Here is a 6989-nt window from a genome sequence, read left to right on the forward strand (position 1 = left end):
GCAGAATTTGGTGGGGAGTGAAGACAGGGACACAGATAACTGTGTCCCCGGGAAGAATGGAATAACTGGGAAAAGTGCTGTTTCAGAAACTCAGTAAGACAAAGGAGACAGCAGAGTGTCGGGGAAAGGTGAGGCAGGAGGAGACAGATGGTTTTGGCCCTGGACGAGGTATCCATTTGGATTGGATGGATGGAACATAGGGTAATTTGGTCGGTCTTCCAATGCAAGGTTGGACAGTTGAATACCTCTGCCAGGTCGCTGGTTTTTGAGTTACTGGTTTTGGAGGTGTGTTTCTTGTTTGTTTGGGAGGTATGTTTCTTTAAAAAATTGGCAATCAACAACCAGTGTGAGGCTTGATTGGAGGTAAAGAACCAGGGAGCAAGAAGAGGAATAGAAAAGCTAGTGTATCTAGGAAACAGTAAGGAATTGAATTGGTCCGTGGAAAGAGAGTGTAAAGAAAGATTCTGGAGCCAGGCATGGTGGCACACGTTTGTAATCCCAGCATTTGGGAGGCTGAGACAGGAGAATTGCACAGGTTCGAAGCCAGCCTCAGCGACTTAGTGAGGCCCTTTGCAACTCAGTGAGACCGGTTCAAAATGAATAAAAATTAGGGCTGGGGTGTCTCTCAGAGGTAGAATGCCCCTGGGTTCCATCCCCAGTACTGAAAAAGAGAGAGAGAGAGAGAGAGAGAGAGAGAGAGAGAGAGAGAGAGAGAGAGAGACAAAGAAAGAAGGGATTCTTTCTGGAAGACAAGACTTTAGCAAGTTTTGTGGAAAATAGAAAAGGTGTGGATTTGCATTTCTGTGGGACAGGAATGGACTCATTGTATGGTTAGTGTACAGAGGCATGAGGGTGTGGGGAATCATAAGTATTAATAAGGTCACTCATAGGAGCCAGACATGGTGGTGTGTGCCTGTAATCCCAGTATTTGGTAGGCTGAGACAGGAAAATTGCAGGTCAAAAACCAGCCTCAGCAACTTAGTGAGGCCCTCTACAACTTAGCCCACTTCAAAACAAAAATAAAATAAAATAGAGCTGGAATTGTAGCTCAGCGTTAGAACACCCCTGTGTTAAATTCCCAGTACCGCCGAGCGCTTGTAATCCCTGCGCTTGGGAGGCAGAGACAGGAGGATCATGCTGGTTCGGAGCCAGCCTCGCTGGCTTAAGAGACCCTGTTTCCAAATAAAAAAATATAAAATAGGTCTTGGAGTGTAGCCCGGAGGTAGAAGGGCTTCTAGGAACCCCAGTACCACCAAAAAATAAAAAATAAAAAATTCCCAGTACCACAGAGGGGAATTATATATATATATATATATATATATATATATATATATATATATATATATATGATCTTGTAGGAATTCTAAGAATCTTGTCACTTTCTAAGAAACGTAGAAACCTAACCAGAAATAAAGTCAAGCTGGGCGTGGTGGCACATGCTTGTAATCCCAGTACTTGGGAGGCTGAAACAGGAGGATCTGGGTTTGTGGCTAGCCTCAGCTACTTAGTGGGGCCATCTGCGACGTAGTGAGACCCTGTTTTAAAATAAAAAAGAATTTAAAAAAATAGGGCAGGGGGTATAGCTCAGAGTTCGAATGCTCCTGGGTTCCATACTCAGCATCACAAGAGAAGAAGAAGAAGAAGAAGAAGGAGGAGGAGGAGGAGGAGGAGGAGGAGGAGGAGGAGGAGGAGGAGGAGGAAAGAAGAAGAGGAGGAGGAAAAAGAAGAAGAGGAGGAGGAAAAAGAAGAAGAAGGAGGAGGAGGAGGAGGAGGAAAAAAGAAGAAGAAGAAGAAGAAGAAGAAGAAGAAGAAGAAGAAGAAGAAGAAGAAGAAGAAGAGGAGGAAGAAGAAGGCGATGATGACAAAGGAGACGTAAAAGGCCAGTGCTTGCTGGGCATGGTGGCACATACTTGTAATCCTAACATTTGGGAGGCTGAGAATGGAGGATTGCAGGGACAATCTCATTTACAACTCAGTGAGACCCTGTTTCAAACTAAAGAATAAAAAATAGGTCTGGGGGAATAGCTCAGAGGTAGGTTCCAACTCCAGTACTGCAAAAATAAAAAATAAAGCCAATGGTTTGTGTGAAATCCTCCAAATCTGGAAGAAATAATTTCTTTTTTCACTACGAGACATTTCATTGAATTGCATTTTTCAAAAAAGGTATGTTAAAGCCAAGTATGGTGATACTTGCCTATAATCCCAGTGCTTGGGAGACTGAGCCAGGAGGTTCAAGGACAGCCTCAGCAAGTAGTGAGCCTCTCATGAACCTAGCAAGACCCTTTTTTTTTTTTTTTTTTTTTTTTTTTTTGCAGTACTGGGGATGGAAACCAGGGGCATTGTACACTGAGCTATACCCGCAGCCCTATTTTTTTATTCTTTAATTTGAAACAGGGTCTCACTGAGTTGCAAAAGGCCTCACTAAGTAGCTGAGGCTGGCTGCAAACCATGATCCTCCTGTCTCAACCTTCCATATGCTGGGATTAGAAGCATGCGCCACTATGCCCAACTCAAGACCCTGTTTCCAAATAAAAATAACATAAAGCTGGGGCAATCCCTTAGAGATAGAATGCCCCTGGGTTCAACTCCCAGCACCAAAACAAAAACAAAAACAACCAGGTGTGGTGGCTCATGCTTGTAATCCCTGCAATTGGGAGGTTGAGACAGGAGGATTGCACAGGTTCAAAGCCAGCCTCAGCTACTTAGGCTCTCAGCAACTTAGTGAGACCCTGTTTCAAAATAAAATATAAAATAGGGCTGGGAGTATAGCCCGGAGGTAGAAAGCCCCCCCCCAAAAAAAAAGGATGTTGAAGTCCTAACCCCTAGTGCCTCAGAGTGGGACCTTATTTGGAAATAAGGGCATTGTAGTTGTAACTAGTTAAAATGAGGCAAGAGCCTATAGCTCAGTGGTAGAGTACTTTCCTACCATGTACAAGTCTCTGGATTCAGTCCACAGCACCACACCACATAAAAGGTGAAATTGCAAAGCTGGGTGTGGTGCCACACACTTGTAATAACAGTGCTTGGGAGGCTGAGAAAAGAGGATTGCAGTTCACAGTCAGCCTCAGCTACTTAGTGAAACTCTGTTTCAAAATACAGAATAAGCCAGGCATGGTGGCATGCCTGTAATCCCAGCATTTGGGAGGCTGAGACAGGAGGATAGTGATTGCGGGACAGCCTCAGCTACTTGGTGAGGCCCTTCCCAATTGAGTGAGACCCTGTTTCAAAATAAAGAATTAAAAAATAGGGCTAGAAGTATAGCTCAGAGGTAGAATGCCCCTGGGTTCCATCCCAGTACTGCAAAAAATAGAAAGAAGGAAAGGAAGGAAGGGAGGGAGGGAGGGCAGGCGGGCGAGCCAGGCATGGTGGTGCATGTTTGTAATCCCAGAATTTGGGAGGCTAAAACAGGAGGATCGAGATTTGAAGATAGTCTCAGATACTCAGGCCCTTTGCAATTCAGTGAGACCCTGTTTCAAAAAATAAAAAATAAAAAATAGGGCTGGGGGTAAAGCTCGGAGGTAGAATGCCTCTGGGTCTTATCCCCAGTACTGAAAAAAAAGAAGAGAGAGAGGAGAGAGAGAGAGAGAGAGAGAGAGAGAGAGAGAGAGAGAGAGAGAGAGAGAATGAGAATATGAATAAAAAATAGGGCTGAGGGTATAACTCAGAGGTAGAATAAATGCTCATCCCCAGTACTGGGGGGGGGGGATGAGGTCACTCGGGACTGGCTAATCCAGTATGGCTGGGCCCTGTGAATGCCATATGGAGACAGAGGTGCAGATTGGAGCAACGCACCTAAACACCAAGGAAGGAGCTGGGAGAGAGGCAAGAACAGCCTCCCTTCAGAGCCTCACAAGGAATCAACCCTGCTGACATCTCAACTTCACAAATTTCACTCTCTTGACCTGTAAGCGAGACAAAAAGCCTCAGGTTTATGGTGATTTGTTAAAGCAGCCCTAGGAGACAAATACATGAAACTGATACCTAGCAAGTTCCGGTGGTTTGCTGGGAAGACACAGCTGAGCATTTGCTAACTGCACATGCTTCGGCAGTTTCTTATCTTCTCTGAACCTCAGCTTCCTCATTTGTAAAATGGAGATACTAGTACTTGTCTCCCCGGACAGCTTGGAGGATTAATGGGAAACTAGAGAGCCCAGTATATAACAAAGCTTCAATAAATGCTAGTTTCCCATTAAAGCCTCGCCTCTTCTTCAGAACTAATTATTAGTGACTTGAAGAGAAAGACCCTAATTCCATCAGAACGCTACTTGACTGGAGACTCAAGTGCAAGGAAAGAGAGGACCAGCGCTGTGATCCAACGTGACCCAGATCAGGGCATTCAAAACGAAAGCTGTCATCTTCCTCCTGAAACTCACTCCTTCTCACTTCCCTGTTCCCACCGCCCAGACACGATGTCTCCGGCTTGGGTTAATTATCCCAAGTTAATTTTGCTTGGGAATAACATTACAAATTAATGCTTCAGCTGGGCGTGGTGGCACACACTTGTAATCCCACCATTAGGGAGGCTGAGATAGGAAGATTGCAGTTCACGGACAGCCTCAGCTACTTAGGCCCTCTGCAACTCAGTGAGACCCTGTTTCAAAATAAAGAATAAAAAGTAGGGCAGGGGGTGTAGCACCGAGGTCGAATGCCCCCGGGTTCCATCCCCAGACCCAGAAAAAAAAATAAATAAAAAATAGGGCTGGAGGTGTGGCTCAGAGGTAGAATGCCCCCTGGATCCCATCCCCAGTACCACACACACATAAAAAAAGTATCTAGTTTCTTTAATCTGAAAATATGACCGAACAATTTGACCCTTGGCTGTATATTTAACACAATCAAACATATTTGCACTTAAAGATATGCAATAGGTTGAACTACATGTATTAAATTGTGTGTGTGTGTGTGTGTGTGTGTGTGTGTGTGTATATATATATATATATATATATATATATATATATATATATATTAGTGGGGTTCCTGGAAACCCTTCTACCTCCAGGCTACACTCCCAGACCTATTTTATATTTTTATTTGGAAACAGGGTCTCTTAAGCCAGAGAGGCTGGCTTCGAACCTGCACGATCCTCCTGTCTCCACCTCCCAAGCGGGGGGATTACATACATGCGCCACCACGCCAGACTAAATTGCCAATATTTAACAGATGTAGGCTTACCAAAAAATGATCATTTCACCGGTAGTGGTGGTGTATGCCTGCAATCCCAGTATTTGGCAGGCTGAGCTGGGAGAATCTCAGGTTCAAGGTCCATCTCAGCAACTTAACAAGACTCTCAGCAACCTAGCAAGACCCTGTTTCAAAATAAAAAATAAGAGCTGGGCGTGGTGATGCACACTTGTAATCCCAGCATTTGGAAGGCTGAGACAGGAGGATCGTGGTTCAAGGATGTAAGATAAAGTGCAGGTTCTGCGGGCATAAAAGCACGGGCGGCTCCAAGGTGTGTAATAGTCTTTATTCGTGTGGCCCCTCCTCCCGGTGATGGAGCCAGTCCCTCTGAGAACCCATGTGGCCCATCCCAGAGGCCCACCCAGGCGTGGAAGAGGCGGGCTCTTCCTTTTTAAGGTATGCATCTCGGGGGGAGGGGTTTACTCGTGGGAACACACGATTCACACCCCTCCCCCCTCCACGCAGAGGTCACATGAGTGCAGGTCCACGCAGAGGTCACATGAGTGCAGGTCACATGAGTGCAGGACTCATCAGAGGACAGCCACAGCCATTTAGTGAGGTTCTTTGCAACTCAGTGAGACCTGTTTCAAAATAAAAAAAATAAAAAATAGGGTTGGGGGTGTAGCTCAGAGGTAGAATGCCCTTGGGTTCCATCCCCAATAACACCACACACACACACACACACACACACACACACACACACACACACACATTGTTGTGAGCAGGTGGTGGGAGGTGGCGCATGCCTGAAATCCCTGTAGTGGGCAGGTCTGATGGCAGCTTCAGTAACTTAGCAAGATTCTGTTTCAAAACTATGGTATTATCAATCATATTAAAATATGCATTGCCGAGCATGGTGGCTCACGCTTGTAATCCCCGCGCTTGGGAGGCAGAGACAGGAGGATCGCACAGGTTCGAAGCCAGCCGCGTGCGCTGGCTTAGGAGACCCTGTTTCCAAATAAAAATGTAAAAATAGGTCTGGGAGTGTAGCCCGGAGGTAGAAGGGCTTCCAGGAGCCCCAATACCACCAATAAATAAATAATAAAAATAAAATATGCACAAAACTGAGCATGGTGGCACACGCTTGTAATCACAACATTTGGGAGGCTAAGACAGGAGGATAGCAGTTTTTTGACAGCTTCGGCTACTTAGTGCAGCCCTTTGCAGCTCAGGGAGACCCTGTTTCAAAAAAATATATAAAAAATAAGACTGGGGATGTAGCTCAGAGGTAGAATGCCCCTGGGTTCCATCCCCAGTACCCCAGGAAAAATAAAAAAGAATTAAAAAAAATAGAGCTAGGGGTGTAGCTTGGAGGTAGAATGCCCCTGGGTTCCATTCCCAGGACTGCATAAATAAATAAATAAGTACACAAACAAACAAACAAATAAATAAAGCACACACACACAAAAACTAGAAAAACTCACAAAACTGAGTTACTGCTGGTTGGTATCAGGACTGTTCCAAGCATAGTATTGGGTTTAGCTGCATGGCATTGCATCTCTGTAAGTCAAGTTCTTATGGTTCAACCTGATGTACAGGTGAAAAGTGTCCGAGGTAAGCTTGAATTTAAGTCCCAACTACAGCCAGGTGTGTGGCGCACGCTTGTAATCCCCGCGCTTGGGAGGCTGAGACAGGAGGATCGCACAGGTTCAAAGCCAGCCTCAGCTACTTTGTGAGGCTCTCAGCAACTTAGTGAGACCCTGTCTCCAAATATTAAAAAATATGCCAGACATGGTGGCACACACTTGTAATCCCAGCATTTGGGAGGCTGAGACCGGAGGATCGCGGTTCACGGACAGCCTCAGCTA

The sequence above is a fragment of the Muscardinus avellanarius genome, assembly GCF_963383645.1.
Source record: "Muscardinus avellanarius genome assembly, chromosome: 16".
In the NCBI taxonomy this organism is placed as follows: Eukaryota; Metazoa; Chordata; class Mammalia; order Rodentia; family Gliridae; genus Muscardinus; species Muscardinus avellanarius.